We start from the raw sequence: 11471 nt of genomic DNA on the forward strand, positions 1-11471 counted from the left end.
TGGGAGCTCCCACCCTCTGGAATGAGCTACCCCCAGAGATCAGGGTGATCCCTGATCTCCCTTCCTTCCGCCGCGCCCTCAAGACATGGCTATTCCAACAAGCGGGACTGGCCTAGGGCAATTTTTAAGAGGGGTTTTTAGAGGGGTTTTTAATTATATTTTAATCAGACAATTTAAATATTTCATTTTAATTAATTTTTAATTTTGTGAATGTTATTGGTGTTTTTAACTGATTGTCAGCCGCCCTGAGTCCGCTAGGAGAAGGGCGGGATATAAATTCGAATAATAAATAAATAAATAAATAAATAAATAAATAAATAAATTCGAATAATAAATTCGAATAATAATAAATAAAGGGAATATTTTTATGCTTTTCCATTTTAACAGTACTTTGAAAAGTATCTTTAGCTTTAACTAAATTATCTTTGTTTCATTGTAGTGTCCGGGCAATAAAAAAATCTGTTGAACTGCACTTTTGGTATTATTAGTTATTTCCCTTATATTCAACAGTATCAATTCTACTTCTCACTTCTGCCTAAAGTAAAAATGGGGCTCTCCAAACTAAGTTTTAATTCTCCTCTACATGTCCAGACTAGCTACATGGATAATGGTAAAGTGCCATCATACTTTCTGGAGATATTTCTTTCCTAATGTCTTACAATTTGTTTAACTTTATATTCACTTGAAATGTAAGCAAATGGGAGGAAGTGCAGGCAAGCCAACCCCCCCAAAAAATCCCAACCATCACAAAGTCAGTCCTCCCCATTCCCATGCCAGTGGCTTGCGTACTGGAAGTTTTCCCCATTGACTAATGATATGTTGAATGGGGACAAGGTGACAGCAAATCCAAAAACAGTCACCTTTTCTATAATGGAGTGGCATACCCCTCACCCCCACCCACTCCAGCCAGAAGAATAGCATTTGGCAGTAACTTGGAACAGATAGAATACAAGTATGATAGGAAGTGGCAGTAAGAAAAGGAATGTTCATACTGACTTAAGAGTTGGTGGCTAGCATTTTAACTCAGTAATGGGAAAAAGACCTTAGTATGTAATTCTTAATAATAATCCAATTCAGGAAGACATCACATCTTCAGTAGCCTTTGTTATTATAGCCTCTTTCTTTTTGAATTAACTAATATTATAGCTGTGTGCCAAATTGAGAAGAAAATCTATCAACTGTTTTAAACACACATAAAGCAACAGTCATTGGAGTTGGGCAGTTATAATAAATTTAAATAAAGAACTAATTATAAATCTTTACCTTTAGCATTGAAAGAATCAAGCTTTCCACCAGTTATAGCACTGTATTATGTCCAAATCTTAAAAAAATACACCAGTGGCTTTTAAGAACATCTGTTTGACGATAATATTTTATGTGAAAGTCAGAATAGCATATCTGTCTATTGATAATGCATATTTACAGTTGTAAAAACAGTTGGGAGAGAAGCAATGAGACATCCTCCCCAGCTTCTTTTGACTATACAAGAAGATCTAGATTGGCTTATAAAAAGATTGTGTTACATTAATGTACTACATTATAGTGAATTGCACAAACAGATATTTTTTCAATGTTTATGGACTATGTATTACACTTTCCTAGATATTTCCTGGGGAAAAAGAATCATTAGATGAGAATAGAGAATAGAATTTATTGGCCAAGTGTGGTTGGACACACAAGGAATTTGTTTCCGGTGCATAAGCTCTCAATGTACATACAAGTAATAGTGACAGTCATGATCATATATAACATGAAAATAATCATAAATCATGAAATACAACACTTTATCATAAATCATAAGATGCAACACTTAGTGATAGTCATAGAGTACTAGCTAAGCAAACAACATAAATCATACTAGGGTACAAAAAATATAAATTGTAAGATACAAGCAGCAAAGTTATAGTCATAAGAAGATAGGTAATAGGAAAGATGAGTATCATAGTAATTCAGCTTTACTAAGTAGTTGGACAGTGTTGTAGGACTTAGTTGTTAAGTAGAGTGACGGCATGGGGGGAAAAAAACTGTCCTTATGTCTGTCCTTATGTCTAGTCGTTCTGGTGTGCAGTGCCCTATAGCGTCGTCTTGAGGGAAGAAGTTGAAATACTTTTATGTCCAGGATGTGAGGGGTCCATAGATGTTTTCACAACACTCTTTCTTGTTTGTGCAGTACGCAGGTCCTCAATGGAAGGCAGGCTGGTAGCAATTGTTTTTTCTGCAGTTCTAACTATCCGTTGAAGTCTTTCCCTGTCTTGTTTGGTTGCAGTTCTAAACCAGAAACTTATAGAGGTGCAAATGACAGACTCAATAATTCCTTTGTAGAACTGTATCAGCAGCTCCTTGGGCAGTCTGAGTTTTGTGAGTTGGCGTAGGAAGAACATTCTTTGTTGTGCTTTTTTGATTACATTTTTGATGTTACGTGTCCATTTTAAATCTTGAAATATTATAGAATCTAGAAACTTGAAGGTCTCTACTGTTGATACTGTGTTGTCTATATTATAAGAGGTTGTAGAATAGTAGGGTTTCTCCTAAAAACTACTGTCATTTCTACAGTTTTGAGTGTGTTCGGTTCAAGATTGTTCTGGCTGCACCACAAGGCTAGTTGTTCAACCTCTCATCTGTATGCCGATTCGTTGTTGTCTTGAATGAGGCCAATCACTGTTGTATCATCTGCAAACTTCAGTACTTTAACAGAGGGATCTTTTGAGATAGAGTCATTGGTATATAGAGAGAAGAGGAGAGAGCACACAGCCCTGGGGGGCCCCTGTTCTAATTGTACAGGTATCTGATGTGATTTTGCCTGGCTTCACTTGCTGCTTCCTGTCTGTTAGAAAGCTTATGATCCACTTACAGGTGTGGTCAGACACAGCTAGCTGATTTAGTTTAGTGAGAAGAATGTCTGGAATGATTGTATTGAATGCCGAACTGAAATCTACAAAAAGGACCCTTGCATAGGTCTTTGGAGATTCAAGATGTTGTAGAATGTAGTGCAGAGCCATATTAATAGCATCAAGTGCTGATCTATTTGCTCGGTAGGCAGATTGCAAGGGGTCTAACAGCGGATCTGTGGTGGTTTTCAGATGGGCCAGCACTAAAAGGTTTAAAAGGTTTTCATAACTACGGATGTCAGAGCAACCCATCTGTAGTCATTCAGTTCTTTGATGGAGGGTTTCTTTGGCACTGGAATGATAGTAGAGCATTTGAAGCAAGAAGAAACATAGCATATCTCTAGTGATTTTTTAAAGATTTGGGTGAAGATGGGGGCTAATTGGTCAGCACAAGCTTTCAAGCAAGAAGGCATTATCTTGTCTGGCCTGGTGCTTTTCCAGGCTTTTGTCTGTGGAATAGACCTTGCACATCATTTTCTGTGATCACCAGAGGTGGAGGGCCCAGGGAGATGGGGTCAGCTGTAGGAGGTATTGCTGTTGTTGGTGTATCTGAGATGGGGATGGTGGAGATAGGTGACAGTGGTTTCCTCTCAAACCTACAGTAAAACATATTCAGGTCGTCTGCCAGTTGTCAATTTCCTTCAACATGGAGAGGAGGTTTGCTGTAGCGGGTAATATTTTTAAGAGTTTTCCACATATTTGCTGGTTCGTTTGTTGAGAGCTGATTCCCTAGCTTTTCAGAGTAGCTTCTTTTTGCTGCTCTGATCTCCCTTATTAATATATTTCTGACCTGATTGTACAGCTTTCTATCTTTTGTCCTATAGACTCCCTCTTTGGCATGACATAGTTTCTTGAGTTTAGCTGTGAACCAAGGCTTATTGTTACTATATATTCACAAGTTCCTGGTTGGCACACATAGGTCTTCACAAAAGCTAACATATGATGTTACAGTGAGTTCATCCAAATCTGCAGAGGTATCTTCGAAAACTTTCCAATCAGTGCAGTCAAAGCAAGCCTGTAGTTTTAGCTTTGCCTCCTCAGTCCAAGACTTCACCGATGTAATTGTTGGTTTTGTGGTTTTAAGCCTTTGTCTATAAACAGGTACAAGGTGAATCATACAATTATGAATTTATGTGTGCTTTGTTCAAAATACCAGCATGTAAGCTTCCACGTTAAGGAATACAGTTGGCAGGTATGTAATAAAATATAAGTTTATCATCTTTCCTTAGAAGTATCAACAGAGGAGCATCATTCTTTCAATATTTCCTATCTAAGAATGTTTGTCTATTAATGTTAATAATCTAGATAGATAGATAAACAGAGAGATAAAAGCTATACTTCAGCAAATTAAAAAGAGGCAGAACATTAATAATAATATTGATAGTTATCAGTCTAAAGTACCGTACTGGTGATAATGCTGCCAATCAGTGTTCTGCATGCTGGGCTAGAGGAGACTGTCCTAGTGCGGGGGTAGGCAACCTTGGCTCTTTTATGACTCGTGGACTTCAACTCCCAGAATTCCTGAGCCAGCCATGCTGAGGGGAAAGGGAGAGGTTTCCAAGCTGAGCCATGCTGGCTCAGGAATTCTGGGAGTTGAAGTCCATGAGTCATAAAAGAGCCAAGGTTGCCTACCTCTGTCCTAGTATAACATAAGGTGGCCTTTTCTATTATTGCTTTTTTTTCTCTTTCTAGCATTTTTCTCACAAGAGTAGGTTCCTCTTTTTTTTGATCAACAGAGTGTTGATCCTTTGTTTGTGACAGAAATTGACCAATTGGCTTATTACCCAAGCCTGACGCCATGTGCTGAGAAAAATGACTGATCCAAAGTACCAAAGTTGGATTTCATGGCTAAGGCAGGATTGGAATTCTCCATCTCTTGGTCTAGCCTGGTGCCTTAACCACTAGACCAGTGGTGGCGAACCTATGGCACGGATGCCAGAGGTGGCACTCGGAGCCCTCTCTGTGGGCACGTGCGCCGTCGCTCCAGTCCTAGGCCTTCAGCTGGGTTTTGTAAAACCTTTTCGCTTTAGGCCTCCGCCGCCGTGTGCAAAAAAAAAAAAAGGTTCAATCAGTCAATTTCAACTTCTCACGGGAAAAAAAAGATCTTGCAAAGTTGGAATTGATTGATTGAACTTTGTAGTCCCACCCAGTCTGCCGTTACCACTGCAGCCACGCCCACCCAATGGGCCATGCCCACCCAACTGGCCACACCCACCCGGCACTTGACGATGCATAAGTGGGTTTTGGGTTGCAGTTTGGGCACTCGGTCTCTAAAAGGTTCGCCATCATTGCACTAGACCAAACTGTCTCTCATCAGTGTTGATTGTCGAAGGTAGAAAAACTCTATACAATTCCATTTAGCATACATAGAATTCTATTGTACATTTTTTTGTTATTTCCGTGTGTAGCATAGGAAAACAACTTCCCACTGACCGCATCTAATATGCATAAGCAAAGCATTAGGCTAACAGTATACTGTTAACTGCTGCCAGCATCTTTATCTCTTCTCGTGTTTGTCCAAACTATGTGCAAGGACATTCCATTTTCATATGGTCTCACTTGTCAGGCCGGACTGGACAGCATTTTGTTAAACTCTAAATAGTGAATTAAAAGCAGTGATGATCTACAGCAACCCCCTAATGCAAAATGATAAATTGCACTTAGGTAATACATGAACAAGAAAATGATTTATAGATTTTCACAATGGTCTGAGCAAATGAAGGCAATATGAATTATATATCCTAATGCTCACTATATCATTTTCTAATAATACTGTTGCAGCTGCAATGCCATACATGACTTTCTTCAATAGAAGTTATTGATTAATAAGAAATCCAAGTCTAGTTTTACAGCAGACATGTCTTTTCTCTTATTAATTGCTTTAATGCCAACAAAAATGTTTTATGTATATATGCATGCATGTATGTATTTCTTGATTTTGGAAGCAAATGACAAGATTCAACTGAGCACCAGAGTTTCTGTCTGCTACTCCATATGTCATCATTTTAGGCTGCTATTACTTCTACAAATGAGAATAATCTTTTATAAAAAACACATTTTCCTTCATGCTGCCATTTAAAAATGCAAATAAATGGTTGTACGCTGGTAAATCTATCTTTCATATTGAAATGGAAAATGAGCAACAGATTCCTCTCTCCCCAGTGAAATGTCTGAGGTTTGTTCATCATCTGTCTACTTTGCCTATAGAAAATGTTTTCATCGGATTATCTAACAATTTAGATTCAGGAGCAAGTGATTTTCAAGCCTGGTGTTAACACAACTTAGTGTATTTGGTTTTGTTTTTACCATAGGAGCATTAACACATTTCAACATAACTTTTTTGTTTGTATGTTGTTTTCTTCTGTGCTTCTGGTACTATATTGCAACTTAGTGCTTTTTCTAACTATCTCTTGAATATGAAGTTGTTAATAGACCATTCCACTTAAGCAATGATTGTCATGAAATACTTCCTTTAGTATTTAGTTAAAAATCACCTTTGTTGCTCCTTTGGATTATTGGTATTTCTTCGTAACCACAATGATTGCAAAGTGGCAAAATGTGCAACATGTTGTTATAGTGCAACTCTGTTCCTTCGTTGTGGTATTTCATACATACAAAAGGGGTAGAGTTTCTGTCAGGTGGTTACAATGCATGTTTCATCATTTTCTCTACAAACAGACCCAAATAGCTTGGTTATTCAATCTAGAGTCAGAACACAACTTTTAACGAAGAATTACTTGGTCCTTAAATGACATGCCCAAAGTAAAAAAAAAATCAATAATAAAATTTAGGTTATTTTAATTCAGTTAATATAAAAACTTTCCATATAATTTCTTCCTTTCCCTTATGTCACTTTCAAAATTTTAATTTAATATCAAGCTTTGAAGATACTTTGAGGAATATGCCCAATATTTTCAGGTTGTACAATCCAACTTTGGAACAAAAAAGCATACTTTATTATCTACTGTATATCACAAATTTTAAAATATTTGAAAATGATTTTCATAGCATTATAATGTCTCATAATGTTTTTTTCCCCTACAGACTTAAACATATTCAATGCATTTAACCTTTTCTCACATAATTTGGTGGCCATTCCTATGACTGTGTTTATCACTCAGCTTAAACAAATAGCAGAAATATTCCAAATTATGTTAGCGGACATTAATGCCAAAAACTAAGGCCATAGATTCAAAACAATCTATTGATGCCGCTTCAAAGCGAGAAAATGGTGATGTGAACTAGCTGAAAAATACAGAATAATGAAACTGTATTGAATTAACTTTCATTGCCAATCCATAAGAAACACTTACTTCTGTTACATAATCTATATTGTAATCTGAGTTAAGACAATTCCATTAAGAATAGTAACTGAATAGTATTAATCAATATCAGTGTTCCTAAGAGACACCTAGATTCATGTTTAATCCATGATATCTTCAATTAGAGTTGTGTTATTTGCCTGTATATATATCATATATGTGTACGCGCACACACATATCAAAAATAGTGTTCCAATGAGGATTGGAATAGTGTTCCATTGAGTGGGAAAAAGGTAACAAAGGGTCAACATAAATTGTATTCAGATAGTTTATACTGATATGTTTTATTTTTGTTTTTAATCAGATAGCATCTTTGTTCTTTTCCTCTTTCTCCCAGATAAGATCTTTTCATTTTATTGTTTTAAACTTACTTATACTGTCACCCATTGAATACTAAAAACAGTAAATCCACAAAAGCATTGCAAAAGGAATATCGCCATTCAATTATTCTCATGTTAAACACTATTCCTCTACTTTATTGAATGGAGATGATAATGATGATGATGATGATGACAAAGACGACAATTTGCCTAATGAGAGACATACATTAATGTTTAAAAGTTAAAAGGCTAAGATCGGTTCAGATTATCATCAGTATGTTTTAATTGTGGAATTAGGGAGAGAAGTTATGGTAATAAAAATATAAAATATATGGTAATATATATATAAAACAAATATAAAAAGGAAACATCTTTAAAAGGCACAAGAAAAAAGAAGGATCTATATAATGCCCATTTAATATGAATATAAAATGAATTCAGCCCTCACGTTCATCATTAAATCTACCCCATATAGATATAATTTTATCATATTTTATCTATATTTTAAATTATTGTACTCTATTTTAACTTCATTTTAGACTGTATTTTACTCCAATTTCATCTTAAGTCATATATTATTCTAGTTCCATTTTAAACTGTATTTTATCAAATTTTATTTTAAATTGCTTTTATTAGACTTTGGTAATGATTTGTTATTGGAACTTTGCACTTTGATATGTCCCAAGGGCTAATCAATAAAGATTATAATATTGCTTCACCTTATGTCTTAAGAAACCCAAAAATGCAGGTGGTTCTGAGGCTGCTAAAGCATCCAGCCCATCTTGTTTAGTCACTATATTTTCAGTTGCATATATTGCCAGGTAGATACAATAAGTGAATCATATTCATAGTATAATCTCTCAAAGTCTTTAAAACAATCAGTGCAGATCATCTTTTGTCTCATGTTCAAACTAAAAAGTCCATTGCAAACCAGGTTAAACAAACACCTTTGTGGGACAAGAAAAAAGCAAGCAAAAATGAATTGAATGTGATCTTTGTCTATGTACAGATAATACTGGCTGAAATACTATGAAAACTTAATTTTTATTTTATTTAGTTAGATTTGTATGCTGTTCATCTCACTAACAAGAGACTGAATTAATTAATTGATTGATTAATGTATCAGTTATCTTGAATAAGATTTCTGATCCTGAGCAAAGATTCTGTTTTCTACTAACTTTATTTTAAACAAACAATTTATTAATTGCTTTAAAACCAACAAAATATAATTCTTTTTTAAAAAAAAGCATTTTATTAATTTTCTATCATTATAATTCATTAGTACTTAATGAACAATGTGTTGTCTGGGTTGATTGTCATAAAAGCTTAGTCATAAAAGTTAAGTTTTTACTCTCTATCTCGTTTTTCCAGCCATTGATAAAATAGGTTCCATGTTTGAAAGTATTCCGTGTCTTCTTTTTCTTTGATTCTCAGTGTGAGTCTATCCATTTCTGTACAGTCCAGTATTTTCTTAATTATCGCTTCCTTCGATGGTGTTGTCTCATTTTTCTAGTGCTGCACAATACAATCCTCGCTGTCATTAATATACGTAGTATTAAATATACATTTTGTTTATCAAACTTTTCTGGAATTATGCCTAATAAAAAAAATTCAGGTTTAAAATCTACATGTTTCCCTAACATCTTTTCTAACCAAGTATATATTTTTGTCCATTTTTATTTTTTTTTGCTTTAACACATATCCACCACAAGTGATAATATGTACTGGGATTTTGATTACATTTCCAACATTTACTAGACATATTTTAAAACAGTTTTGCTAATCTAACAGGTGGAAAATGCCATCTATAAAATATATATATAAGTTTTCTTTTTACGAAGTAGCCATTGTCAGTTTATAGTTTCTTTCACAAAGATTTTGCCATTTCTCTAATTCTATATTATATCCCAAAAAAATTGCCCATATTATCATTGTTTCTTTCACTTGATCATCTTCCATTTTTAAATTCAATAACAAATTATACAATTTTTTAATCATTTTTTCATCAGAAGTCAACAACAACTGATCAAACATTGTCTGATCTTTATAAAAACCATATGTTTTAATATCTTTGTCATACCTCAATTGCATTTGCAATCGGGGCCACCATGATAAGTCAATGCCCTGATCTTCTAACTCTTGTTTAGATTTTAATTTCCCATCTGTATTCAGAATATCCTTATATGTTAGAATTTTTTCAAATTTAACTAAGTTTGGGTGAGCAAATGCTTCCATCATTGATAGCCATCCTGGGATTTTCATATAAATTTTTGGTTTTATCTTTTCTCATACAGATAATAATGTGTTTCTTATATAATGGTTTTGAAAGTATCTATGGGTTTTATTCTTCTCGTATCATGAAAATGCATGCCACTCAAGGTATAAGTCATGTCTTTCTAAATATAACAACCTTTTATTTCTGAGGGTTATCCATTCTTTTAGCCATGTTAGAGCACAGGCTTGGTAGTATTGGACCCAATCTGTTAGTCCAAATCCTCCATTTTCTTTGGCTTCTTGTAGCATTTTCAGTTTAATTTTGGCTTTCCTTCCTTGCCAAATAATTTTCAAGATCAATCTATTCAAATCATCAAAAAAAACCTTTTTTTCTATTTTTAGAGGTACTGTTTGGAATAAAAAAGAAGTTTTGGTAAGATATTCATTTTCACAGTAACTATTCTTCCTAGCACTGATAATTGTAGGTTTTTCAATTTTTCCAAATCTATTTTTATTTGATTTAGTAATTTTATGTAATTATCTTCTTTTATTCTTGCGCAACTTCCTCTTAAGTATATTCCCAAATATTTAACTTTCTTAACTTTCTTAACTATTTGTAAGTCTATTTTTTTTCTGAAGTTGTGTTTTTTGCTTATCTGTAAGGTTTTTAATTATAACTTTAGTTTTTTTCTGTTTATTTTCAGTCTTGCTGTTTATCCAAATTCTTCTATCTTTTTCAATAATTTGGACATTGTCTCCAATGGTGACATCACCAGATGGTCAACACAGAAATCAGATTGACTATGTGCTCTGCAGCCAAAGATGGAGAAGCTCTATACAGTCAGTAAAAACAAGACCAGGAGCTGACTGTGGCTCAGATCATGAGCTTCTCGTTGCAAAATTTAGGCTTAAATTGAAGAAAGTAGGGAAAAACACTAGGTCACTCAGATATGAACTAAATCATATCCCTGATGAATATACAGTAGAGGTGAGAAATAGACTTAAGGAATTAGATCTGATAGACAGAATGTCTGAAGAACTATGGAGAGAGGTTCGCAACACTGTACAAGAGGTAGCAACTAAAACCATCCCAAAGAAAAAGAAATGCAAGAAAGAAAAATGGCTGTCTGAGGAAGCTTTGCAAATAGCTGAGTAAAGAAGAGAAGCGAAAGGCAAGAGAGAAAGAGAAAGATACACCCAATTGAATGCAGAATTCCAGAGAATAGCTAGCAGAGGTAAGAATGGCCTCTTAAATGAACAGTGCAAAGAAATAGAAGAAAACAATAGAATAGGGAGAACCAGAGTTCTCTTCAAGAAAATTGGAGATATGAAGGGAACATGTCATGCAAAGATGGGCATGATAAAGAACCAAAATGGCAGGGACCTAACAGAGGCAGAAGAGATTAAGAAGAGGTGGCAAAATTACACAGAAGAACTATACAAGAACGAGCTTAGCATCCCTGATAACCATGATTGGGTGGTCACTGACCTTGAGCCAGATATCCTAGAATATGAAGTTAAATGGACCTTAGGAAAGCAGAGCAACAACAAAGCTGGTGGAGGTGACAGTATTCCAGCTGAGCTATTCAAAATCTTAAAAGACGATGCAGTAAAAGTGCTACACTTAATTTGCCAGCAAATTTGGAAAACTCAACAGTGGCCACAGGATTGGAAAAGGTCCGTTTACATTCCAATTCCAAAGAAAGGCAATGCCAAAGAATGTTCAA

This window comes from Protobothrops mucrosquamatus, unplaced genomic scaffold, assembly GCF_001527695.2.
Source record: "Protobothrops mucrosquamatus isolate PMUCROS unplaced genomic scaffold, P.Mucros_1.0 scaffold143, whole genome shotgun sequence".
Lineage (NCBI taxonomy): Eukaryota > Metazoa > Chordata > Lepidosauria > Squamata > Viperidae > Protobothrops > Protobothrops mucrosquamatus.